Genomic DNA, 27937 nt, shown 5'->3' on the forward strand with positions numbered 1-27937 from the left:
ATTCTGCACCATTGGAGTCCGTAGTAATTTTGCCATTTATTTCAGTGAGCACAGGGTTGAATGTATAGGACTTATATATGTAGTATGGAGAATAGCGTGTCGTCTGCTGTCTGTGTGTGACCTGCTGCCACATTTGGACATTTGTTATAGTACAATTTGTATCAGGGAGAGGAAAGGATCAGTTCTGCTTCTGCATCATTCTCTTGTGTGTGTGTAGAAGGATTTTGCTCATAGTGTACTTTGATACTGTGAAGCCATTCATAGACTGGAAGAATGGAAGTTCCACATTATTTCAATGTCCTGCAGTGCACAGATTGTAATTCCTCTTCAGCCAAACCTTCTGCTACTTTCGAGTTATACGAAAATCTGAATGAGTCCCACCCAAAGTCTTTTATAGAAGGTAGATGTCTTATTTGCTTCAATAGGGGGCTTTGCTTGAGGAAAGACATCTGGAATGGCCCATAATGAGAGATCTACACTCTGCCATTTTGCTACTAGTCCACAGAAATATAGGCAAAAGAATTGTGTACTTCGTACAGCACCTGTAACTGGTACCAAGCTCTCATGTATATTGCTGCAAAAATCTCTCTATCATGGAAACCCATGGTAACCCATGGTAACTAGTGATGTGTAGTAAAATAAAGATGAATTAGTTCTGACTGAGATAATGGACATCTGACAAACCATATACTTACATTTTACTTTTATAATGGTTTGTTTCTATATTTTGAACATCCGTAAACTGTAAGTTGTTTGTGTTCTAGGATGAGAGGAACTGGATGTACGGATCAGATTGTAGGAGGGGCCTGGTGTCACTCCTGGCCCAGGCTGCTTCCAGACAAATAGGCCTCTCAGCACCTGTCTATGAACTTTTATGCGGCTGCTTTTTCTCTGTTTTGCATTTAATCTGGGTTCGTTGGGCCAGGTCACATTGTGTTCTCAAATATGGCCACCAGTCCCATGGCAGTTTCCAACAACGGGTGTGAATCTTCCTAGGGGTTCCCAGCGTGACTTGATCACAGGGTCAAAACAAATTCTTCAAAACCAGAAACTTTTTGAATTTCAAGGGCTGTAGGCTCTTGAATCTTTATTTGACCCAAACGCAGAAGGGTTCCAGAAACCACAAGAATAGGTCACTTTTCACTTCAAATGATGTCTAATTTGTCCAAAATCTCAAATAACTTTCTGGAGAAACTGTAATTACTATTGTCTGCTCCAGTTGCTGTTAAAAGAGGTAACTATCTCTTTTCCCCTTGATATATAAGGAATTTAGGCAGAAAATACTCATTAACACTCCTGGGAGGTACACTTCTAATTAACTGCCCAGAAGTGGAAGACCAGACCCCACTGGCTGGTGATAGATAGTAAACCTCTTTGGGTTATATGGTAAGATTATAATGTTATTCCTGTGGTTGAGATCCTAATCTTTCCTGGCCCAATTTCCTATCGTATATGGAAACATGTAGTGCTGCGATTGATTTTCACTGAAAACAGGCTGATTTCACTATGGTGAATTTATGATAAAATATAAGTGGTTTTGTGATTTTTGACCAAATGATCATTAGCTGTAAAGACATTAGATCTTAGATCTATGCTACTGACAACATACCTTTAAAAATCTCTCATGATACTAAATTGCCAGGTTATTATATAGTAGCCTTTTTACTGTGTGCTTTTGACTGTCATTGGTAATTCATTGGGTATAAAATGAAATAGATGGGAAAAGTTAAGGCTGATTTACTCAGGCTGATTGATTTAAATCCTAAATCTTGTTTCTGATCCAGTGCAAATTATTTGAGTACTTTGGCTCTGGCTACAGAAACACATGGATACATTTTAGGTCCACAAAAGAATTGAAGAGTGACCGTAGAAGACTCAATAATGTATTATTCACTGGTGACAAACTAACTTGACTGATCAGGCAATTCAAATTAATATATCATCTAATTAGAATATATTTACATAACCATGTGGTTCTGTTGAGCATGAGAATTTTTACCGCCTATTTTTAAAATCTAACCACCATTGTCCTTTACTCAATTCATATACATCTTACTTATGAAATCAACAGTGCATAAATTGGATAGTGTCTTATGATGGTAGAGTCTAGTATTACCCATGTCAAAAATACTCTAGATAAATAGTCACCTTGCTCACCAGGGTGTGGGGCTTTGGCTGGGTTGAGGGAAATGGAGACACCACCCACCCCTGCTAGATTTGGGGGTAGAGAGGCATTCTTGGAAAGTTCCTCTGAGTGGCTCATTGTGCCATTTCCCACCTTACCACCTATGCAGGGGATTGGGCTGGCCTGGTGCCCACACTGGGGAAGGGGACACAGGTAAGGCGTAGTGTGCAGCGTGTGTGTTTTGTGTGGGCAGGCAGGGTTGAACCCCTCTCTCCCTTTCCCCCCAAGTTGCTGTTGGTCACATGATGTAAGTCTATCTTTTTGAGTCACAGTGGGTGAGATGTGAGGAGAGTAAATGGAAGGCCTCCTGTGTATGGACAGCCTGTGTTTGACCTACTTACTCAGCCCCACCTTTAGGTTAGGTATGCTGGATCTCCCAGTGGGATAGGGTCTTGGCCAGTCACCATGTTGGGACCTGGAATGGATTTTTTTCTGGATAGGCAGAATTGGCAAATGGGTTTGTGGATCTTTTACTTGCTTCTTGGCAACCAGGAGGTCTGGTTCCAGGGTTCATAGAGCAAAGTTGCTGCAACTTTTGAAAGTATAGCTGTGTGAACTGCAGGTTAGCAAAAGTTGAACTGAGGAGCTTCTATCTGAGTTCCATGGGACCCGCCCACTGCTATATGCCCTTCCTGAGCTAAGGAGAGGAGCCACTGGACCCAGGACTCAACTGATTTCGTGGGACAACCAATGAAAAAACAGGGACAGGCGTGAGGGTCAAACGGAGGGAACCGGAATGGGACACCGAGCAGAACCTCAGCAGGAGGTTCTGAAGGAGCCGGAACAGGGGCTGCAACCTGGCGCACTCCAGATAGATGTGTGCCAGGGTCTCCCTCATGCCGCAAAAGGGGCAGGTGTCAGGGCGAGGGGTGAACCGCGCCAGGTACGCGCCCGTGCTCATGGCTCCGTGAAGGAGCCACCAACTAATGTCCCCAGTGGGCCGTAGAGTCAGGGCGGAGTAGAGGCTGGCCTACTGGGGGTCCTCGCTCTCCACAGGTGGTATTAGGTCCTGCCATTTAGTGTCTGGGCGGGACACAAGGGCCAGTGGGAGGGCATCTTAGGGGCTGGTTCTGTGCATTGGCATAGGATGGGGAAGAGTGAACTTCAGTGTTTGGTACAGCTTTGAGGCTCTTCTCCTCTCCGTTCTTCTACATGTAGTAGGCATTCAGGCCGCGTCTCTCAGCAGGTTGTGTGTGGTGCAGTGAGAGGAGTAGATAAAATTCGTTCCATTTTAAACATAAACAGAGTTATACCTGTGGCCATTGTGGTCATTTGAATGTCCGCAGTGGAATGGCACTGCCAGTAGCTGTGCTGCGTGGTTCACCCAGGCCACCTGATTTTTTTTATATTCAAATAAAGTTGGAGCCTCCACACACAATTTGAGAACTTGCCTCTTGGTCCACATCGACTTTTTCTTAATTCTGCCCTCTGAATTAGGAAGATCTAATCCCTGCTTGTTCAGGTGGCTAAGAGAGTAATGGAGCCTGCCTTTGACAAACAGATATCAGATAACAGTGGGACCACGCAGATTTCTCAAATTATTAAGTTAATTAGCTGTAAAGAAGTTGATCAACCAAGTTATCTCCTGGATTGGAACAACAGGGAAAGATGGAGGAAATACCTTTTACATCTTAAATCTCTTTAATCTACTTGGTGAAAGCAGATAGGAGAAACTTATTATTTTTCCTATTTTGCATAGAGTACAGTCACTTTCAGTATGTCACATGTAGCACTATCCCACACACACCTTTACTGTTCTGCAGATCAAAAAGAAAGGCCACAGAACAATATATATAATGCAGGAATCCAAATGTTTCCCATTCCCTTTCATAATTCAATCCTAGTTTACAATAAAACAAGAAGGGGACAAATCAACGTAGGCAGTGAGGGCAGGGACTGTCCTATGTGATAAGGGACATTTGAGAATGCCTGAATGTAATGAATATAAAAGGAAGCTGACCTGACTGAATGTTAAAGCAGCTATACTGAACAGTAATAGGAGAGTGTGGGTTGTAGCTGAGTGACAGCTCATCGTATAATCATCACATTTTCCCCTTAAAGCATCTCAGAAAAACAGGAAAGACCATTTAATTTTTGTTGTCTGCAGATAACTAGCAGATTTTGAGTAATTATTTTTTTAAGAAAAACCCCTTAGATTACACTTAGATTATATCCAGAGGGGTACTTCAGATTTGGAGCCAATCTATACCTTCAAGTCAGTGGCACAGCTATGGGCACCCACATGGCCCCACAATATGCCAACATTTTTATGGCTGACCTAGAACAACGCTTCCTCAAAACTCCAAGCACCTCTCCTTTACCTACGCTACATTGATGACATTTTCATCATCTGGACCCATGGGAAAGAGTCCCTCGAAGAATTCCACTGGGATTTCAATAATTTCCACCCCACCATCAACCTCAGCCTGGACCAATCCACACAAGAAATCCACTTCCTGGACACTACAATATCAATAAAGGGTGGTCACATTAATACCACCCTATACCGAAAACCAACTGACCGCAATAAATATCTTCATGCTTCCAACTTCCACCCTGGACACATTACACGATCCATTGTCTACAGCCAAGCCTTAAGATACAACAGGATTTGCTCCGATCCCTCAGACAGAGACAAACACTTACTGGATCTCCATAAAACATTCTTAAAACTACAATACCCACCTGGAGAGGCGAAGAAACAAACTGACAGAGCCAGACAGGTACCCAGAAGTCACCTACTACAGGACAGAGCCAACAAAGAAAACAACAGAACACCACTGACCATCACCTACAGCCCCCAGCTAAAATCTCTCAAACACATAATTGAGGATCTACAGCCTATCCTAGCAGATGTTCTCTCACTCACTCAAGCCGTGGGAGGCAGACCTATCCTTGCTTAAAGACAGTTTCCCAACCTGCAGCAAATACTCACCAGCAACCGTACAAGAAGAACACTAACCCAGGAACCTAACCCTGCAACAAACCCCATTGCCAGCTCTGCCCGCACATCAACTCCAGTGACACCATCACAGGTCCTAACCACATCAGCCACACCATCAGGAGCTCATTCACCTGCACATCTACTAATGTCATATATGCCATCATGTGCCAGCAATGCCTCTCTGCCATGTACGTTGGCCAAACTGGACTGTCACTATGCAAAAGAATAAATGGACACAAATCAGACATAAAAAATGGTAACATCCATAAACCAGTCAAAGAGCACTTCAATCTCCCAGGACACTCTGTAGCTGACTTGAAAGTTGCCATGCTTCTACAAAAAAACTTCAAAAACAGACTTCAGCGAGAAACTGCAGAGCTGGAACTCATATTCAAACTTGACACAATCTATCTGGGTCTGAATAGGGACTTGGAATGGTTCTCTCATTACAAGAAGTAATTGTCCCTGTTCACACATTCTCACCTTCTAGTCAATGGTTGTGAATAGGCCTCATTTACTCTAACGGAATGGACTTTGCTAACACCTACCCTCCCCATTGTTATTCCTTACCCTTGGATGTATATATATATACACCCCCTATCTGATTTCTATTTCTTGCATCTGATGAAGTGGGTTGCAGCCCACGAAAGCTTATTCCTGCAGAAATTAAATTTGTTAGTCTTTAAAGTGCTACAGGACTCTCATTGTTTTTACTTTGATTATATATTTTTCTGTTTAATAGAAGGGTTTTGTGAAAGTATTGAACTGTATGTTGCAAAATATTCATTTTTTCCAGCTATTAAGTCTTACAGAAAATTTCCTCTGGTCATGTTTCCTTTCCTTATCATTCTCTCTTCTACAGAGGTCAGATTGTTCTGCTGACTTTTTACGACACACAGCTGATGAACCAACTAAGCACAGGCTTCAGCATGTTTCAGAATCTCTGTCTGAGTCTCTCTCTCCTTTTTCCCACCCACCCACCCACCCCACCACCTCCTGAGAAGCTACGGGCAAGACACACAGATGGACTGGCAAAGCGAGTAACTGGCTAAATGCAATCAGTTGAAGTTACTCATAGCCATAGAATGCTGATGAGGCAGCTCATAAATCTCCCTTTCTGTGTCTGAAATACTCAGTTCTAAGCAGTTGGTCAAGTGAGAACAAAGGTTCTGTGATGATTTCAAACAACAGAAGGTTCCCAGTGTTTACAGTGAAACCTCACACACTACCAAGTGGATTTTTTTACATTATCAGGAGAGTGGCAATGTGCTTCATTTAGCAAAGTGAGATTTCAAAGCAGTTGGGGTCTCTGGGGAGAAAAGCTACAATCAGTAACAGATCTTGGTTTATGCTGTGAATTTTCAGAGATGGCTCAATGATGTTCCATCTTCACATCCTGGGCTAATCCTGAAAGATCCCATCCTGCTTGTGATCAGGAGCTTTGTTGTATGGTATGGTGCTCTTTGTTAATCGGTGTTTACTGATTTGGTTGGAGTTTGGTTTAGGGTTTTTTAGCCTCATGCAGAGTGATCTTCTTAAACTGATGCTTTATTTTATTATTTTTGAAGATAGACCTGTATATGGGAGTTGATCAAGTATTGGAATGAAACCTGGCAATGAAACTGTAGCTATACTTTTGCTGTCAATTCAAGTCAAACTACATCCTGCAAAGTCAGCGCAAGGTCAAAGAATAATTTCCATTGTTTTTGTTTATCTTCTTTTAAAATGTCGTCACCTCAGGTCTGACAGAATCAATACATTTATTTTCTTCTCCAAGGAATGTGTGTCTCATTTTTTCATGTTTCAGTGTTTTTGTTGGTATCATCATTTTATGCAATTGTATAAAAATTCAAAACAAGACTTTTAAAAAATGAATAAAACATTGCAGAGCTATTAAATATGAAAAAGTTGTGTCTGGAGTTCTATGAACATGCTATAACTTGGTTGTTGCTATTGTGAAAAAAAACATTTTTTCCTCTGCCAACTAAAGCTTACTGACAGCAGATGAACTGAAATTAATATAAGACAATATGTCCAGGTAATGCAATATCTTAGACAGTTAAGCTTAAGAAACTTTGATTAATCAAAGTAGTTGAAGATTTGATACTTTCTGTGTTGGAAATGTTAGAAGAGGAAAAATCAGAGACCTATATTTTGAATCATATGCAAGATATGCTAGTTGTATTGTGCACTTGCTAGAGTAAACATGGATTATCAGAACATTTTTTTAATTTAAAATTGAGGTTATCTTTTAGATCATCTGAAAAGTACACAGTATCCTCTTTTGGGGGAAAAAAAAAAAAGTAGAATAAACAGAATGGATTATTTTATCAACAGCAGTAGCTCAAACTCCTAAAGTTGGTTCTTTTTTTTTTTACTTATTTACTAACAAAGATTGACGTATTGAAAGGATTATTATGCATGAAATTCTGACCCCACTGAAGTCAATGAAAAAACTCTCGTCTTCTATAGGGTTAGGATTTCAATCTATATGTTCTAAGGGCCTGATCCCATAAAGATTTAAGCATGTGAGTAACTTTTACTCATGTGAATAGGCTCAATAAAATCAGTGAGGCTATCCATAAAGACTTAATTCTTTGTAGGATCAGGCCCTACATGAATAAGGACTTGAGTGACCTTCTCTCATACCAGCTACTGAGTATTAATAATTATTTTGACACATTCATTGATTCATTAGCTGATTAGCCATTGTTTACAAAATGGTATTTTAATATCATTTACCTATAATGGTGATCATTTGAGAGAAGAGAATATGAAGAACTGCACTCAGAATGAAATGTTTTCCCTTCAGCCTTATAGTATAACACATCTTTGATACTTGGTTAAAGAGTTAATTGGCATGCTAGCAAAAGCCAGCAATCCAATGTTCAGTTACACATTGGTTGTTTTCAAAATATCTTTTAAAAGGTTGGTATCTGAGTTTACAGATAATGTTTAATTGATGTTAAAATATTTTAATTTCTACTTTTCCAATTTTAACAGGAGATTTTTTTTTTAAGTTGTGTAGGGACATCTGTAAAGTCAATTACAAGAGGAAAAGAGATTAAAACTTGAATTACGTGTCTTGATTCTTGTATGGAAATACTGCATCAATTTTTTTCCCTGGAACTTATTCATTTAATGAAAGTAATGCTGCAAACTGAGCTTTTAATGAGCTAATAGTCAAAGTCAGACAGCTCAGTCAAAAAATTAATAAAATCCCATTTTCTTTTCAATAAATGGGAGGTAGTGAAAATATTCCCTCTAAAGTTAAATAGAAGTGTGATTAGTTATACTAAGTTCTTATCTCTGTGAAAATACAATTTAAGGCTTTCTCCCAAGGCATTTTCCTGCTATGTGAGCCCTCCTGCTCTGTATGATGTTTGAACACAGGTGTATGGATTTTCATGTGGCCCCTATTTTTAGGAATTGATTCAGATCCATGCCATTTGCACCTTGTAAAAAACTATGCACACAGTTTAATTTGGATCTCTCCGTGCCAAGAAAATCAAGAGCCTTGTATTTTTTACTAATTTTTTAATTGTTTTCCTCAGAAATATATAAAACTGCAAGTTATTTGACCTCAAGTAATTTTGTTTATGGATTAATCAATAAGGTACTTTCAAATATGTGTAACTGAAAACTCTTTCTATCAATACAGCACAGCAGAGCTATTGTAGCCTGGTTAATAGTGAAAGCAGTAGATAATTTTATAGCCATGTCTCCCTCCCCTTATATGTGCCCCTTAATTGATTGAAGGAAAGGCAACTGTTTCAATATGTTTTTGTTGTATCTAGTTTACAGGGTAGACAGGATTGGAATCATTTCTGCAGCTTCTGGTGGCCTGATGCTAAACAATGTGAGAACATAAATCTGAAAACAGTATTGCCATTGGAAACAACTGGAAAAGTGAGTATAAGTGTGTATCTGTGACTGCTCTATGTGTCCCCACACACGCCTTTTGTGGGTGCGTTAATGGATATGGCGAGTGAGTTTTGTGGTGTCTTTATGCACTGAAGACATTTTTGCACCTGGATGTTTTAGCGTTCGAGACAGGAAAGGTTTTTAAATGACTCTGAAGGGGCTGTAGAGCCAGGCGTCTTTGGTTCTGTGCTTCCCTCTGCTACTGCGTTGCTGTGTTACCTCAGGCAAGTCAGTTTAAGTTCTGTGCTTCAATTGACCCATATTGGAAGTGGACATAAGAATAACTGTTGGGGGCTCAGTTAACTGTAAAGAGATTTGCAGTCCTCTGGTAATATAGGAGAAGTATTTCCCCCATGCCAATCCTGATAAGCAGTCGTAGTGCAAGGGGGTTCCATTGCAGGGAAGGATTCCTTGCCCAAGTCACCGAGTTGCTCCCACTACTCTGCTATCTTCCACTGGCTGCGCTGTTGTTCTAACTCCACCCCAGCCTCCATCTTGTTCCTTGGGGCTCCCCAGTCTCCACTTGGTGACGTGCACAGAGCTGCCAGGCAGACCCCCATACAATCTTCTCTAATCCTGCTTCCCCCTCCTTCATCTACCTAATGCCCCTGTGCAATGAAACTATACCAGTTGGGCTGTGTCTGAGGATCTTTTTGAGCATGGAGATGGAGGTTAGATTGCTCCCATACATGGGGGCAAAGTACAGAAACCTATATAACGAACTTGTTTATGAAAAGTGCTTTTTAGGGTGCTCTTTTCACAAAGTGACATCGCAGTGAAACATGAACTAGAAAATCCAGCATGTACTGCCTGGCAGGGTCCCAGGGCTGTGGAATGGCCTCCAACTCTGGTCTGAACTAGCCTGGATTTGCCAAACTTCAGGGCAAGCTGTAAGGCTAACTTACTTCAGTTGGCCTTTGAAGTAAGATTAAGGTGCAGGCCAAGGTCTGGGAATGCTAGTATTTTACTGTGTTCCCCCAGCTCGGTGGAAGGGGTGAGCTGATTATGTTGCAGTTTGATTTGTAATTTTAAATAAGTGACAGTATACTCTAGTCTGTGCGTGGGCACACATTATTCTAAATCAAAAGACATAAATAGGTGTTGGGGGCTATTCTTAGTCTCACTAAACTTCCTTTCTTCACATGCTGACTCTTCACCCCCTTTCCTTCCAGAACCTAGGAACTAGGAACTTGGTTCTCTGTGCAACAGACACGCACTACATTCAAACAGCCCCCAGATGTGCACCCTTTTTTTCCTTTTTCTCTCTCTCTCTGCATCAGTTCAAATTAATCACAGACAGTGATGTACAGATTGAGGACAGCAGGAAGAGTTTATTCAATTCAGGCAATGCATACTGGGATGTCTTTGCCTTAACTTCAGCTATTTCATTTACAGCTTTACAAAAAAAAAAAAAATTGAATTTCAATAGGATTTAACTGATCATCTTGGTAATTTTTAGCCCCACAGCAACAGAGCCTTATACCAGGAGTCTGGAAAGGTTACCCAGCCCTGGTGATACAGAGGTGTGTGTGTGTGTTGTAATGAGCTTTAGATTAAGGAGACAGCTTTCCGTTGCGTGAAGGGTTGCTTTGCTTTTTGCTCAGTCACTCCAATTCTTCATGTTTCCTCATGACAACCTCTTACTATGTTTGACACCACTGTAAATAAATGGCAAATGGCAGTGGTAATGATGTAAGCAACAGATTTAACCAAGTACCTGCAGCTTCATTATAACTTCAGACAAAACAAGATACCAGCTAAAAGATCACACAAATTGACCACGGTGAAAGGGAGTGTGGAACAGCCTTCCAGAGCTGTGGCTGACCTGGCTCCTTGCAGCTTTCAAATGCAGAGCACCCTAACTATCCAAGGGCTAATAAGACTGTGTTAGTGCATAGCCTAGGCATGACTTGCCGCCTGATGCAACCTATTGCGTAAAGAAACCCCAAGCACCCTACATTTTGAGTCCCTTTTAGTTATAACCTCATATGACGGAGTCAATCTGAATACAATCATTTGCAGAGACCTTTATTTTGTGTATTGAAAGTTTAAAATGTTAACTGTGAAGTAAGTTGATGCCTTTAATGTACTGGAGGCTAAGTTCAGAGAAATAGGTAATTGCATTGTCTGAATTTCTAGAAGAAGTATCAGTATGTTTATATTAAAACAACTTCACTTTCAAGGGTACCACTGTAAATCTGGGTTCAAGCAGTGATATCCCAGTATAATATGACAACATACCGTAACATGGGAACACCAGTATGTCACTTCTAGCCATCATCACACTGAAAACGTAATGCATTTTTAAACAGAGATTTTCCTATTTTGTCTATGCTATAAAAATGCCACCAATCTAATTTTGAAAGCATGCATCTGCTTTGTGGGGACTCATTGACGATGTATTATTTGTTTCTTCCACAAGGATGTTTATTGTGATTGTTTCCGTCTGAAAGCAGTGTCATTTGTTTATCTTGGAGGTAAGATAATATTTGTATTGTTTTTACAGATCTATCTAGGGCATCATTTCAGCTCACAGCTAGCTATTTTAGGCCTTTTTATATCAGTATTTTTCCTTGTAGCCACCACACCATAATGCTAATTTAGGATAGGATAGGATTGATCAAATTCACCCCTAGCATTGGCAAGTGCAGTTCCCTTTAATTCGGTGCTGCCCACAGAGACCAAATCATGATCATTCTTTGACCTCTGCACTGTAATTCAAGTCTTATATCTGGTCAATTGTGGTTTATGTTCACTACTTCAGAAGGCCAGTCTGTGCACTGTTTCTTCCCCTGTAATCCCTGGGTTTTAGGACCCGCTGTGAATAGTAGCATGCAAAGGTCTTGGTATGGCTTTAGCAGAAAACAAAGTAGCCAGAAGTAATTTTTCTCTCCAACTCCTTTATCCTCTCTTCTCCTTATTTTTTCATTATCTTTAAATTGCTTTCCAAAGTTTTTGTGAGGCTTTACAACAAGAGAGAGGCACTTGTAATGGTGTTGTAGCCAGGCAGGCCAATGGACACGTGGAGAGGGAGAGCCCCGTCTGAACACTCACTCAGTACATGTTGTTTCTGGGATGTAAATGGAGTTCTGCGACAGGCAGATCAGCAGGATGTGATGGAGTCAAAACAGTGTGATGGAGACAATTCTTATTCTTCCCGCCCAAATAATTCCATCAGCAGCATTATTGATGCACCATTTCTTTTCAGTGATTTTGTGTATGACTGTAAAATGTGTTGTGAATGAAATATTAGGGGGGAAAAGGAATCTGATAGAATCCATGATTCTTAAGGCACCATTCTTTGGGGACAAGCATTTGTAAATAAGTATTTGCATAATGTGGGTAAATAAACTGAATATAAAGGCTTAATACACTAAACTGAAGTTGGAACTAAGATTTTAGTGGCTTTATAATGTAGAGGGTTGAGACAAAGACCTTATGGTGAGGGTGAAAAGTAATTATCTGGTCAAGCTCTTCATAACCCAATTACATCTTTGGCATTCATGAGGCTCCCTTATGATAGCAGGCATTAAAGCTGCATTCGTTTTTCGTCAACTTACAATGCTGAGAACAAGCTAAATTTTCAAATATAGCCTCTGATTTTACACCTGCAAAAATGTACATGCAGATATTTGCACCCAGAGTTGCACCCACATACTCGATTTGCACACACAGTGCAGGTATGTGAATCTATCTGTGAGCACTAATACCTCTGCATGCATGCATGCATATATAAAATCTGACTCTAGCTTATTCATTTACATGTATTGCAGTGTAATTGTAGCCATGTTATTAGAGAGACAAAGTGGGTAATATCTTTTATTGGACCAACTTCTATTGGTGAGAGAGAGAAGCTTTCAGACCACACAGAGCTCTTCTTCAGGTCTGGAAAAGGTACATTGAGCATCACAACTAAATCTAAGGTGGAACAGATTGTTTAGCATACGTAGTTAGCACATATTCTAAGGGACCATTCAAGGTAGTGACCTGTTAACAGTTCTCCAGTGACAGGACAAAAGGAGGATGTTAGTAGGTTATAGATTGTTGTAATCCGCCATAAATCCAGTGTCTTTGTTCGGTCCATGTTTTTAGTGTTTAGCAGAGTTATGAATTTAAGGTCCCAGGCTTGACTTTTTGAAAGTATAGTATTGTGCAGGGTTCCTCTGAGGAGGAGGACTGATAAATCAGAGAGAGCAATCGCTGTGTGAAAAGTGTTTGCCCACAGATGATATGGTGTTTTTGTCTTTTATCATTTTCCTGTGTGAGTGCATTCGAGAGTAGTGATTGTCTGGTTTTCATAGTTGCTGTTGGGGAATTTAGTGCACTGGATCCGGTATGCTGCATGTTGTTAAAAGGTATGTGTAGGATCCATGAATCTAGAAGGGTGTGTGTATGTGTGTGTGTATGGGGGGCAGGGTGTTGATTGTTGTAGCAGTGGAGAGATGTCTGCAAGTTTTGCATCTATTGTTCTGGCAGGGTCTGGTGCTGCTTTGAGATGGTATGTGCTGGTCTGTGGGGAGTTTGCTTCTGATGATGAGCCTGGAGAGGTTGGGGGGGTGGTTTCAAAGGCTAGAATGTGGGGTTCAGGAAAGATTTTTTTTCAGGATGGGGTTCCCATTGGGTATGGGTTGTAGCTGTTTGATGATGCCTGGTATGGATTCCGGTGTAGGGTTGTACGGGACAATGAGAGTTGCGCAGTCTGAGTGAAGCAAGATCTCTTGGGGTATTTGTGTGGCCCGTTCCATGATGCAATCTACTTCTCTAGTGGAGTGTCCTTGTTTGGCCAGGGCGGTTTTAAGTGTGTTAAGATGTATATCCCGGACTTTCTCCTCGGAGCATATTCTGTGGTATTTGAGGGCTTGTCTTCATGTACAGTGGCACAGCTGCTTCAATGCACTGTAGCACTGTGCTTGAAGAAACTACTATACCTACAGGAGAGCTGTCGATGTTGTTAAGCCACCTCACCGAGAGGAAGTAGCTATGTCAACGGGAGAAGCTTTCCATTGATATGATGCTGTTTACACAGGGGGCTAGGTTGGTATAACTGTTGTTCAGGTGTGTGGATTATTTTAAACCCCCAAGCAGAGTAGTTATACCAATATAGGTCTGTAGTGTAGACCGGGCCTTCATATCTGGCTGTAGATAACAGATCTCGTGGTGTGTTTGGGGTGGCTACAAGATCTATGAAGGTAGGTGAGGTGATCTGTGGGTTTCTTGTACATGGCTGTGTTTAGGGTTCCATTGTTGAAGCTGATCGTGATGTCTGGGAAGTAGATGCTAGTGTGGGAGTGTTCCTGAGAGAAGTTAATGGACAGCTGGTGGTTGCTGAAGTTGTGGTGGAAATGTATGAGGGGGTTTAAGCCATCTGTCCAGAGGATGAACATATCATCCATGTATCTCAACTACATCATTGGTTTTGTGGTGCATTTGTCCAGAAATTCTTCTTCAAGGTGGCCCACTGTAATCCCTAATGCCCTCTTTTTGTCCTATGACTGCAGAGGTGTTAACGGGCCACTCTCTCGAAGGTCCCTTAGAATATGTGCTTAGTCCTTATGCTAAACAATCTGTTCCATCTTGGATTTAGCTGTGATGCTTGAAATACCTTTCCCAGACCTGAAGAAGAGCTCTGTGTGGCTGTAAAGTTTGTCTCTCTCTCCAACAGAAGTTGTTCCAATAGAAGATATTACCTCAACCATCTTATCTCTTATTCCTTTATAATCAGTCTCATGCTCTAGGATTGCTTTTCCATTTCAGTGGAACTTGATTGGCGCTCTCGCAGTACTTTCTAGTCATAGTAATGGGTGACATTATACATCATACACTTTTAAAATTGAATTTTAAAAAATGACAGGCTCCATTTTTCTTGAGGCTGTAAGTATCCAGTAAAGGTGTTTTGTGTTATATTGTAATGAATAGTTGGAAATATACATATCAAACCAATGGGTGTTAGGCGAAGAGAAAAAAGGAGAGATTGCCAAATGCAAAGAAAAGTTAGAAAAAGCAAATAAAAATAGGAAACAAAATGTAACATGTTGTTCTTTCTCTTAACAAGAAAGTGAAATGAATGGGTGGAGAATAGGGAAAAGTAAAGCCAGGGCTGTTCTATAGACCTGTATCAGTATAACTACATGACTCTGGGACATGAAAACTCCAAACCCTTGAGCTCTCTGGTTATATCAAGCCCCATGTAGACAGCGCTATGTCAATGGGAGAAGCATCAGCCTAGTAGCATCTTCCCTAAAGTGCTACAGCTGCACCGGTGCCTCTGTAGAACTGTACATGAAGACCAGCCCTGAATGACAGAAAACCATTAAAATCACTAAGATTTAATGTCTAAAAGACTTGCTGTAATGATTTATAATACATAGGTTACTTCAAATGAAGAAATTGTTTAGAACCCAAGTGGCCATAACTCGGTCCAACCATATGTTAAATTTAAGCTGAATATCATAAAAACGTTAACAGTAAAGTCTGTGCTGAATAGTGTCACTGTGAAATCCATGGAAGCCCCATTACATTTTAACATTAAACTAGACAAAACACTCAAGAATATAGTATACGCACTCAACTAATCAAGGAGGAAAAACAATGCCATGTTACTTATTTGACCAGTCATGACAATCCAGCAAAGCTCAAATAATGACTATTGAATACTGGCAGATAATTGTTTGTTCATAAAGTTTAAAAAAAAAAAAAAGAAAGAAAGAAAGAAAAGAAAAGTGCAAAATGTCACCATTTCCTTTGAATAACAAATTTAAGAAAGTTGTGATCTGCTTGTGGATGTGCCATGAGCAGAAAGAGGCTAAATTTAGTGAATAGATTATTCAGTTAGGAAGATGTACTCAGCTTCACCATTGACATGGAATGTGCAATCCGGCTCTGTCACGTATTGAAATTTGTATCCCCTTCAAACCAAAGGATAATCACCCGATGTCTGAATTGGAGTTTTAGGCACATGGCCCTCCTTCCTCTGAAATGATTACCAAAGGGGCTGCACATCTGACAAGCTGTCACATGCCATACAAATCTCTGCAGTGGTATAACAACTGTCATCTTACAGCCTATAACTTGGATTTATCATGCTATCTTTTAGGGCCCTTAAACAGTATCTAGGTTAAGGTGTCCAAGTGTTAACTCCTCTTTTTTCCTTCATGTTTCCTTTCTTCTCTTTTAATTGCCAATAAGTGTTTTATTTTAATCTAAACTGAACTGGGCTCTGACTGGCTTGTATTTGGCAAGCTATTTGCTGATGTTCCCAAAGGAAAAAGAGTTGTGATCTCAAGGGTACACAGTGAGGTGATTTAAAACAACCTCAGTACCAGTCAGAGCTACAGCCTTCTTCCTCTAGAGCAGTGCTGCAGATGGATCTACAAGGACAAATGAACTAAGGGTTTGAGCTTGTATCCACCATGTTACTTTTGGTGACAGTTAAACATTTTCAGATCAGTGCTTTGGTCATCGATCCACCATTCCAGGCATGCAATGTGCTTGAGATTCAAAACTAGAAGAAAAATCAATTCCAGAACTCAGCCTCTTGCCCTTATAAAGAGCCTAAATAGAGAGGTAAAAATAGAAGAAAAAACATGGGCCTTTCCTGCCTCATTTTCAAGGGGTAACTGTAAACAAAAAACCAAATTAGCATCTGTCATTTGAGTAACTTTGAAATGCTGAGCACAGGGCCCTCACAAAGAAAAGAAGAATTTAATTGGTTTTCTACTTGACAACAATTAAGTGTAGCGGACCCAAGAAACTGACCTAAATCATTAACAAGCTAACAGCATGCCCATTGCAGATGGCAACATAAACCTGATGGGTGAAGTAGTGATACTCATCAAATGAATCTTTATTTGTGCTTCTTAAATTCTATATGCTAAATAAGTTAGCAAAGCCATCCAAATCACCGCAATATTAAACTGCGGCAGCAGTTCAACTGTCACCAGTGCTTCTCTCTGTTTTGGGTTTAGCTCTTTCACTTACATAACCCATGGCAATCTTACTGCATGTCAACAAATGGTCTGACCCAGTAAGAGGTAAGAGATCAGAATGGAGAATCTTAGCGCAATAGGCCGGGTCAGAACAATGAACCAAATAATACAGTTGCTCTATAACAAGAAGAGCAGTGTTAACCTTCATCTCATGTAAAGAATCATCAACCCATTGACTTCAAAGGGCCTTCTCTGGGGGTGAATCAGGTTTGTATAAGGAGGGAAGTTGTCTGTAGAACCCTTGCCTTATTTGTTTCAGAAGCTGGAAGGTGCCCAATGAATGAGGCGGGCCATTGCGGAAGAGAGAGGATGAGGCAGGCCAGGAAGAGAAAGAATGGCTTCGTGGTTAAGGCAGTTGAATGCTGCCCTGCCTCTGTGTAGCACCATCTATAGATTAGGTATTAGTTATAGTTAATGTTATGATTCTGTCACAAGTATTTTTAGTAAAAGTCTGGGACCGGTCGTGGGCAATAAACAAAAATTCACGGAAGCCCATGACCAGTCCCTGACTTTTGCTAAAAATGCCCTGGGAGAGGGGTAAAAAACAGACCTGCCGGGGCTTGCAGCTGCTCCAGCCCATTGTTCTGGCTGGCTGGCTCCCAATCAGCTTTTGGGTGGCAGCCCCAGGCTGACAGCTGCTCCAGCCCTGCCCCAGAAGTCACGGAGGTCCAGGAAAGTCACGGAATCCGTGACCTCCGAGACCAAATCATATCCTTAATTATATTGACTACTTAAGAATTCCCAGTTTTCATTTTGAGGATAGACAGGTTCTTGTCCCAAGATCATGCCCAGTATTATTAAAATTAGTATATAGTTGAGAACCCTGATGTGCACAGTTGCAACACTCACACTATAGGAACTCTCTATTTACAGATAGTTTATTAATACATTTAACAAAGTCACAAACACTCTAACTCAGTAAGGTAAATAGAGAGACTGCAGAATGTACATCTGAACATCCAGATACTCTCACCATCCCTTGGAGGACAACCTGGCATGTTAGCCATCATCTTCCCCATCTCCATCACCTTCCTCCTCATCACCAGCGGCCATCATTGTTGACCCTTCCAAGGGATACATCTCTCTCTGCCCTATTGCCCAGAGGCTGGGATGCAACTTTTATAATATGTTATGCTGATGCCACTATATTTATATCTATGTATTCAGCAGGGATTTTTCCCCTTTTCCTTATTTGTATTTCCTCATCCTATTAATGTTCAGATGTTCTCCTTCTATAGGTTAGTATATTGATACGTGTAACTACCATTTCAGCTCATGATCATACCTGTCACCCTTTGCTTAAGCGGATTTGTGGTTATTACTTCCAGGCCCTTTATGATGCTAGGCGAGTCACTTAATCTAAAGTTTTCACAGGTGTCACTAGCTGTATGTTCCTCATTTTCTGGGGCCTGACTTGAGACCTTGGGGTCTGATATGCAGAAGTGCTGAACACTCACAGCTGCAACTGAAGTCAATGGGCACCATGTTTTAACATACAAAGTGCTATATAATGCTAAGTCCTCTAGAAATTGTATTGTAGGTGTTTCAAATTGGGCACCCAAAATTGGTGGACACTTTTGTTGTTACTCTCTCTCTGCCTCAGCTCTCCATCAGTAAAAAGGGGATAACGCCATACCCTGACCTCCATGGGGTATTGTGAAGATAAATATTTGTGAAGCACTCAGCTTTTATCGTGGTGAGCGCCAGAGGAAAGCCTAGGAGGAGGAGAATAATCCTGTCTTCAGAGCAGGATTTGAATAGTGTGCAGTAAATAAGGCATGGGGATGCTTACTGAACAATGAGGGAAAAGAAAATATTGACTAGCTGTTCATTCTTTGCAGTGAATGAGGCTGTGATTCTATGGGAAAAGGTGTGTGATTATGTAATTAAAGACTGTATCATAATGTGCATGCACAAATAGGCTGAATTCAGTTTGCACGAGCAACCTTAATTCAGGTATTTCCTAATTTTTAGTAGTTGACTTTACAAATTTAACATTTTAATGTAGTTTTTTTGTGTGTAACTTTCATATAATCAGTCAGTATGAGAATATCTGTCCATGGCGCATACAATCTACAGAATTTAGTCCCATCTAGTATCTGCCAAAACCGCTGAACCTTCCCAATATTTTAATTAATAAATATAAAGTCTCTCTCCGTAGACTTCAAGCTAGGGAGGCTTTAAGCCATTTGTTTAGAAATTTTTTAATACATTTTCATAGCGTTCTGCAATGTTTTCGTGTGTTTGTTTTGTCTATAATGAATTTTAGCAATGTTTCGTTGAGCATGAAATGGAAATTGTGTGCTTACAGGTGTCCTGATGACACACAATTTTGTTGATGAAACAAGCTTCCCAGAATGAGAGACTAACATTCCTTTAAATTCCAAGTATAGATTTCCCTAATGTTGTTCATGATGATAGAAAGGAATTCCCATGAAGACAAAGATCCATATCAGAGCAACAAAGAAAGTTTTCAGTACAGAAGGGCAACTGTCTTGTTTGCGTCAACTAATTCACAATGTCATTTTTGTTATTAATTGTATGAGGTTATTAAATTGTATTGGAACCAAAACTCAGCGTAAAAGAAAAAAAATGAACCTCCAGTTGAACTCTTTACTGCATCCTTGGTTAAGGAAAGGTGAGGATGTATCATCTGTTATGGAATCAGAGCAAGGAGAGGTAGGAGAGAACAATAGAAAAGGAACTAACGTGATTACTAGCTGGAATGGAGTTTCAGCCTGCAGCAGTATCATGTTAAAAGGTCAACTGAAAGCTGTAGCTGGTTGTGTCTCTTCCAGGTTTAAAGGGCCCTCTACCAGGAGATTATGTAGAGAGAGGCACTTTGAAAAGGGTAAAGCACAGGAGGACAGAAAATGAGGGGATCTGAAATTATTTGGATAAGTCTGAGCAAGAGGGCATTTTGATATTGCTGTAGCCCTGTTGTGTTTAAACTCTGAAATAATTCTGTCCTCCTTTGGTTCTGCTATGGCACTATTTGTTGGTTGTTATAAGAAAAAATCCAGATCTTTTGGGTCATCAGCTGAATTTTGGTCTTGAGCTCTACTGCTATATAATCACAGTGAATGTTTTGAGTGCACTCACAGCTGCACACGGTTCATAGACTGTCCAGGTTTATTTAGAATTAGTATAAACAAAAGCATGTTCTATATCATCTTGGATTGTCATTGTAAATTCTATACATGGGATTTTCTTTTAATCTGTGACAAACCATGACATTTGATATTTTTACTATGACAAATTTCACAGAAATTGTTCAACTTCATCTATGATTGATAGGCCCTTTCTAAAATGCTTCAATGCATGAGACTAGCTAATTTTTTACTTTGTTTTTTTGCTAATTGACCAAATGCAATCTATATGGTATTTGAGTTCTGTGGAGTTTAATATTCTGATAAAAAATTGTTCGACACTATTCCTGAATCCCTAAATCTCACAAGATATAGAAATCAGGAAAGTTTAGTTAGTTATAAAACAAAGGTGGTCTCAAAATCTCATGCTATAGAATAGGGACTTGAAACCAATATCTGTAGCTCTTCTATTTTAACTGCTAGGTTCCACAACACCTTTATGTATTCTATCAGAATTGGAAATGGAGGGAAAGGGCCACCCAAACACTATCCCTTGCAACCTAAGATACGAAAAGCAGCTGGAGAACCGGCCCCCCCGCCTATAATACAAGGGAAGATAGGGGGACTCATATTGCTTTCAGAACAGTAGAGGGAGCAAACTAAGCCCCTTAGAATCACTGTAATATATAAGGAGAAAATTACTTAACCTGCTGAAAGCTGTGCAATTCAATAACTACGCTTTAAAATCTACAGCAATTCAGGAAGGCAGTGTAGTAAGCAAAGCAGAGAAATAATATCAGTGGCCCTGGCATCTCTGAAAGCTGGTCTCAAAGCCAGTTTATTAGAGCTTTATTGTGTGCTAAATGGCCTTCCAGAAGGAGAATAACGAGAGACAGAGTGTGTGTAAAATATTCTTTCTCTCTCTGTTTTACTTTACAGTAAATACAGATACATGATATAGATTTTTATGACTTTCAGTGACAGGTTACCAAGTTTGCAGTGATTCAGTGTTTGAGTAACAATACATTTGCCAGTATAACAATAGTTATGATTAATATTATTCAGAAGGGTCAGCAAAACACAACTTAAGTCACACATTTGAACAAACTAAAGAAAAGTGGTAGAGATAGAAAATGTGATTTTTAAATTCAGTAAAGGACACATTTAAAAATTACCGGAAAGTTTGAATTACAACTGGAGATGGGTCAAATGCTCCAGATATGCACCTGCAATTATATAAGTGCATATCCTTTGTATAGTATTACATTATTTTAATTTACATTTATCTCACATTGTCAGAGATTGCATGAGGATATAATGACAGAACCTGTTAGACACACTACTGCTACTTCATTTCTGGCAACTGCCAATAAAATTATATTCAAAACCATTGGCTAGCAAATGAATTAGTAAATAGTCTATGCTAATAAATCAAGATAATGCTGACAAAAGTACTCAGTACAGTACATGGTAGCCAGCTCATGTGACATAAGAGTAGGTCACACAATGGGAAGGGTGGGGGAGAAGAAATAGCAAAAACAAAACTTTTTTTCCTGGTCAAAATATTTTAAACACTTCTGACTGTCCCAACCAGTTCTAACCTTAAGCAACAGCTGGAGACTGGAAAGGCAGCTATCTTTCCTTAAATATATAATTTGGGGACAAACTTTAAGCCAGGTGTCAAAGTACCTCTCCATTTTTGCAGGTGCAAGTTTGTGCCCATAGTAACTGTGCCCATATTTCTGGGTCCTGGGCACAGTGCATCCTGTCAGTAAGCAGCTCCTCCTCATATTCCTCTGTGCAAAAGACTAGGCTTAAAGCCACAATCTTACCCATGCTCTTATTCTAGCTCTGTAGTCTGAAGCAAGACTTCTGTCATAGAATCATAGAAATGTAGGACTGGAAGGGACCTTGACAGGTCATCTAGTCCAGTCCCCTGCACTGAGTATTTTTTAGTGTTATTTAGACCATCCCTGAACAGGTGTTTCTCTAACTTGTTCTTAAAAACCTCCAATGACTGAGATTCCACAACCTCCCTAGGTAAGGCTTAACCACCCCTACAGTTAGAAAGTCTTTCATGAACACTTTCTCAAAGATAATGCTATTAATTCTAAAAGTGATTACAAAAAGTAGAAAGTATATTGGTAGTTTTTCTCTGGTGATCAGCTTGAAATGGAAAGGTGCAGTCTTGTTTTTGCTGTGAAAAAATCTTATCCAGAACTTTACTGTAACTTTAAAAAAAAAAAAAAAAAAGAGTATGCCTCCAGAGCTCTTTATTAATGTCACTATCAATCTTGTGGTATAGAAATTAATGATTTTGAAATCATTCTTTCTTATAGAAATACTCAGTTGCTTAGCTACTTCTTGGGAAAGTACTTTCCACTCCTTCAAGTATATGTAAAAGGTTATTAAATATCAAGTTATTTCTTCGTGGTTGCCTACATTCTGGCCATCTTGGCTTTCATCAGAGCTGGGGGAGGAATAACTTGATATTAAACTAAACTTTTATGTATTTAATTGGACTAAATATATTTTGTTCAGCAAAGGAGTGCAGTGGACCTGCTCTGTATTTTATTATTTTCAAAGGCTAACAGTATAAACCTCACTGATGAAGCTATTTTGGAAATTTGACTGGATTAATGGAAAAATAGAAGAGGATAAATTAAGTATTAAACCATATTACCAAGGTGAAATTTATTTTTATAACATTGGAATGGCAGGAATACTTTAATTTTTTCCCCTTCTTTTTAATGTTGACACCATTGTAGAATTCTGACTCTCAGAAGTGAAGGAAATGTCCCATGAGCTGGACTCATTTCTGCGGTGTTATATATTTATACTTCAAGTATTTTTAAAGCACATGTTGCCATAAACAGTAGTAGAGGCCCTAGTGATCACAAGTGTTTCAGGGGACCAGGCTGCGGTGGCACAAAAAGACCCTGCAACTCCTTTTACACAGGGAGGTCCTGAACGAAGACACACAAGCCTTAAAAACGGTTGGTGCTGGCCAGAAAGTAGGCATCTTTTAAGGAAAAGGCCTTCTGTGAGAGCACCCTGCCTAGTCATTCCATGTTAATGACTTCTCTGATTGTTCTGTAGCCACTTCCAAACAGGGGATGTGGTATGTGACATGGTCCCTGTCAGCCAATGGTTGATTTAATACACACTGGAGGTTACTGTAATACATGGAGTTCATAAAAATCCATTGCAAATTCATCTGTTGTACACAGACAGATGCCCCAAACTGTGTCACACCAGGTGTTCTGTTCTGTAATCATGCACTGCTTGTCCTTTGTTGCTTTGGTGCCTCTGGACTTGATCCAAAGGTCACTGATGTCAATGGGAAAGTTTTCATTGACTGGAATCTGTTTTGGATCAGGCCCTCTCTTCGTTTTCTGTATTAAAACTGTCTTCAACTTCAGGTTCTCTCCACGGCTGCATTTGCTGTAGACTGTGCTATTGTTGCAATGCAGACCTAAAGCAGGTGCTGCCAGTCATAGGGGGATCTTGGGTGGCATAGAACCAACATATCAACTTACCACACCCACCCTACTGCTGGCGTGGCTGAGGTTTCCCTGTGCCCCAGTGATTCCCAACTGCAGGTACAGCTCCTGGGGATCATTGGCTCCAGCTTGACAGCTGATGTAATTTATGCCAGGGGACCAGTCTGATGGACAGCTAGCCCAGGATGAGGTGCGGAGGACAAAGGTGACTTACGGTCACCTTTTAAAAAAAAAAAAAAAAAAAAAAAAAAAAAAAAATTGAATTACAGTAGCAGCCCCAACCAAGGTCAGGGCCCCACTATGTTAGATGCTGTAGCACCTTGCTTCACCCCCTTGTCCGAGGAGCAATAGTAATTCTTCAAATGCAGCCAAGGATGGGGGCCCATCATGTGAATGTGTGTGAAGGCAAATTAATTTTTCTGCAGCTTTTTTAACTCAGAATAGTTGAATTTACATAGGACTCAATCTTTTTTAAACAACAAACCTTAAAATCTGGGGCAAATACTGCTTGCTTCTAATATATAGGCAGCCAGACATATTTCAGGGTTGCAGTTCCTGGCAGAAGAGTAAATGAAACACTAAATAACTTTTGTAGGTGTTTAATCATCAAACCAAAACCAAGGCATAAAATATCAGAGGTGCTTTTTTTTCCAAATACTGTCCAGTACCACGAATGTTGTTCCTGTCATGCAGCATAAAAAGAAATAAGAACCGCCTAGTCCAAATAGCGTTTAGTTATCCAATTATAGCAATGATGTGTTGTCTGATGCTATGTTAGCTGAGCTGATCATTAGGAATCAATTAAGAACAGAGATGGTCAAAGTCGTTTTATCATTAACTCTTATGCAACAGAACGTTGTTTGGAACATGTACAATAGAATTAAAATATTTACTTAATCTTAATGGAAAAGAAGAGATTATTTTACTTAATGCAGTTTAGGGGCTGTTTAAAAGTACTACAGATTTCTCTTATGAGGTCATACTCTTGTATTCTTATGCTATAAACTATGTATTTTCTGATCTACAGTGTATCTTGATATTTTAGATATATATGTTCATAAATTTGTCTATGTGAAAATTACTTTTCACACTGTGTGGCATTTGTTCTAAGACTCTTGGGTGATTTTGCAAGAGCTGGTCATCTTAAACATCAATCTGTTAAGAACACACCTAGTGGTTATAATCCCCTATTTGATAAGCCTACAGAATGATAGTTGATCACTATCCATAGTAGTAGTCCAAATTAAAGTTCCCCCTCTCAGCTGACAGTTCATGATCCTACGGCAATGTGTAAAGTAACAAAGACCTTTCACTGGAGAACCTTTGTACAATGATGTAGTGGTAGTGAAGTGGAGTTTAGCAGAATCATTACAAGACAAGTTAAAGGCTAACGCACTATCCCAAATTTTGTGCCTAACTTCACCTGAAAAGTTTTCTAAACTTGGCCCTCCTAGTACCATAGTGTCATACTATTCATGTGGTTTAATTTATCCAAGGATAGTTGTTGGAATAGAGCATTTTGTTAGATCAGTTTCAGTAGTACTTGTTAGCATTAGTATATGCCATTAGAATTCATGAATGCCAGTGCAGTAAGAGCCTTTTGGCTAATTTTGTAGACACGAAGAACAGAGGGAGTTGGACGGACAGAATTTATAGAACTGTGGCACTGGGGATGCAGATCTGAAAAATATGAGACAAATTGTCCATTATTGCATTATATATTGCCAAACCTCACTATCTTTTGTTATAAAAAATATTCCTCCAAACAAAATAGTCATTTGTTGGAATAATTTATCCTTCCCAGATTTCCATGTACTCATTTCATGCAGTGCTCATTTCTCCATCCTATTATATAAAGTAGAATTAGGAAAGAGGGATGCCTGGGTCTAGATAGCTATAGCCTGATTACTTATCCAGATCATGGAGTACACAGCGCAGTTTTGCCCATGTCTAGAAATGCCTCTTTTAAGTTTTTAGAAAATTCCATCCTCTACTTTTAAATCAACTAACCAGAACTTTATGAAAATAGAAAAATCAAAGTTCAGAAAAAATTGATCCCATTTTTAATTTTCTGGGGCAATTAATTGAGATTTTAATCTGGGTGATAAAGCAGAAATAAGATTACATTTCTCTTCTAGAGAGCCCTGTTTAACAGACGTTGTATTTTTTGAGGTATTTTAGTTTATTACAGTGAAATGGCAGTAGTTATTGCAAATAATAAAGTATGTCACCTGCCACTACAAGCAGCTCATTTTTGAATTCATCGTTTGGTTGTTACTATTAATTTTAGGTTAATTTAAGACTCTTTTATTTGGTACTATTACATATGTATCTCTCATCTCTTTTTAAATACAACTAATAAAGACAGAATGCTGTATTAGGGTGCCTAGACTGCTCTGCACAATGTAGATGGAAACCAAGGTGTGGGTTTTGTCTGTTTAATTTCAAGTTAATATAATTATAGTCTCCATTCCACTGCCATTTTCAGATTTAATTGTTTAGCTATTGTAATAACTGTCTGTTGTACTGTGAATCTTGCATAGCATACATGGTCTCGGTAAGTGTAAATATGTAGCTTTAAATTTTTCATATATAGAAAATACACCTCTGAAATAGTATTGTTTCTGAAACTAGGTTGTTTACCTGTTCACTCTTTCCCTCTAGTATATAAGATTCTTTTACGTGCTCCTAGCTCCTTTACTTATTCCACCAGTGTGACTAACTTTAGCTTTTTTAGTCATTGTGAGATTTAAAGATCTTTAGTACAAAATGCTAATAAGAGTACGGTAAAATATTTTTAAGCCTGTTAGTCTCATGTGATGAACTGTGGGATCCTTTTTCTGCTTTCTTGTACAAAACTATAGTAATCACATTACCCACCACTGACATAAGCCAGTTCTTCAGAACAGTGACCTTACACAACTTTTTAGGTAGGGCATGATGAAGAATATTCTATTCAGTTAACGTACACAGTGACTTTTAGGTAGGAAGAATATAATTACTAAAATTGGAATTCAGCCAGGGCACCAAGGTTAACGCTTGTACTCACAAAAAGTACCATGGGATCTTAGATGACCACAAATGGTCTCGTTTATAATTCTTGATTGGTTCAGAGAGTAAATGTTTTCTCTAGTGAGGAGTATTCCTTTTCTTACAAGAGCATCATCACCACTGAGGCCTCTTTTGTGAATGTGCAACGGAGGCACTAGCCTCAAGAGATTGTAACCAAAGTGAACTGACTTCTTCTATACTTCTCTTTATAGCTCAGAAATGTTTTTAAGGGTAATGAATACTGGCTTTGTCTCTACAGTTCTGCTTCATGTCATCTTGTCATATTTGAGTGATCAGTAGTCCTATGGCTTGATGACAACAAGCAGTCCCTTGTTCAGAGATTTGCTTAATAATATAAAGTCACACTATTCTTTTCTTTGAGTTCATGCTGGATATGCACACTCAACATATTTGGAACCTTTTAGTGATATGAACAAAATAATAACCAAAGGCCTAGTTAAAGGGACAATTTGTTTACCTGAGTTCTAATTTTTCAAAATGGTGGAGGAGAGCGGAATGGTAAATGACTTCTTTTCCTGTGACTTCTTTAACCATAAGCTTTACTGCATATGTTAGACCCACTGAGAAATAGTAAAAATATTGTTGCACTCCCCCATAGTTCATTTAGGGGGAAATGAAGATTGAGAATAACTTAATAGTAGGAATACAGTGTGAGGAAATATATGCCCTCTTGACTCCTAAAGATGTTGACATTTCTCAGCTGAATATTTTAAGATCACAGTCATTATATTCATTTATAGTTCATTGGAAGGAGGTAAGCTGAATGGAACTTTCCTCTACCTTCTTCTAATTCCAGAATTTTTTAAAGAAAATCTAGAATTCATCCAGACTTTATTGTGAAATCCCAAATTTCTGCTAGGTATTCCCATCAGTGGTGGACTGAACATAAATAATCCATAAGAAATGGGAGCTCAGCATTTGAGAATTGGTGCATATGCTGCAGGTTGAGAACAATCTTTTTAAATGTCTGATTGAATCAATCAGCTGCTGAAGGCTAACCAGCCAATGTGCCACAGGCCAAACCCTCTGAAGGCAATTGCAATAGACGCACTTGGAGTAGTATGCAGAACACAGGTCATTCAATGACAATCTTCAAGATCAATGAAGAAATGAACTTGAGGTTTTCTGAATCCCTCCTCTGCCCAAGAAAGCCATATTTTCCCAGCCCTGGGTAACTTTGGATATTAGAAGAGCCAAGTCTATGAAAATGTTTGATTTTGAGGATGTATTTGTGC

General features: G+C 39.4%; 1 protein-coding gene across 3 annotated transcripts in view; it reads left to right on the plus strand.

The window, feature by feature from the left end:
- Nucleotides 1-27937, plus strand: part of OTUD7A (OTU deubiquitinase 7A) — a 227277-nt gene that overhangs the window by 46189 nt on the left and 153151 nt on the right. For all 3 annotated transcript variants that reach the window (XR_010917407.1, XM_067534772.1, XM_067534773.1), the window contains exon 2: nucleotides 8927-9038. The gene's annotated coding sequence lies outside the window, so the exon portion shown is untranslated. The remainder of the gene's footprint in view (nucleotides 1-8926; nucleotides 9039-27937) is intronic.

The sequence above is a fragment of the Emydura macquarii genome, unplaced genomic scaffold (genome assembly GCF_026122565.2).
Source record: "Emydura macquarii macquarii isolate MOO-44397 ecotype Brisbane River unplaced genomic scaffold, CSIRO-AGI_Emac_v2 contig_3451, whole genome shotgun sequence".
NCBI lineage: Eukaryota > Metazoa > Chordata > Testudines > Chelidae > Emydura > Emydura macquarii.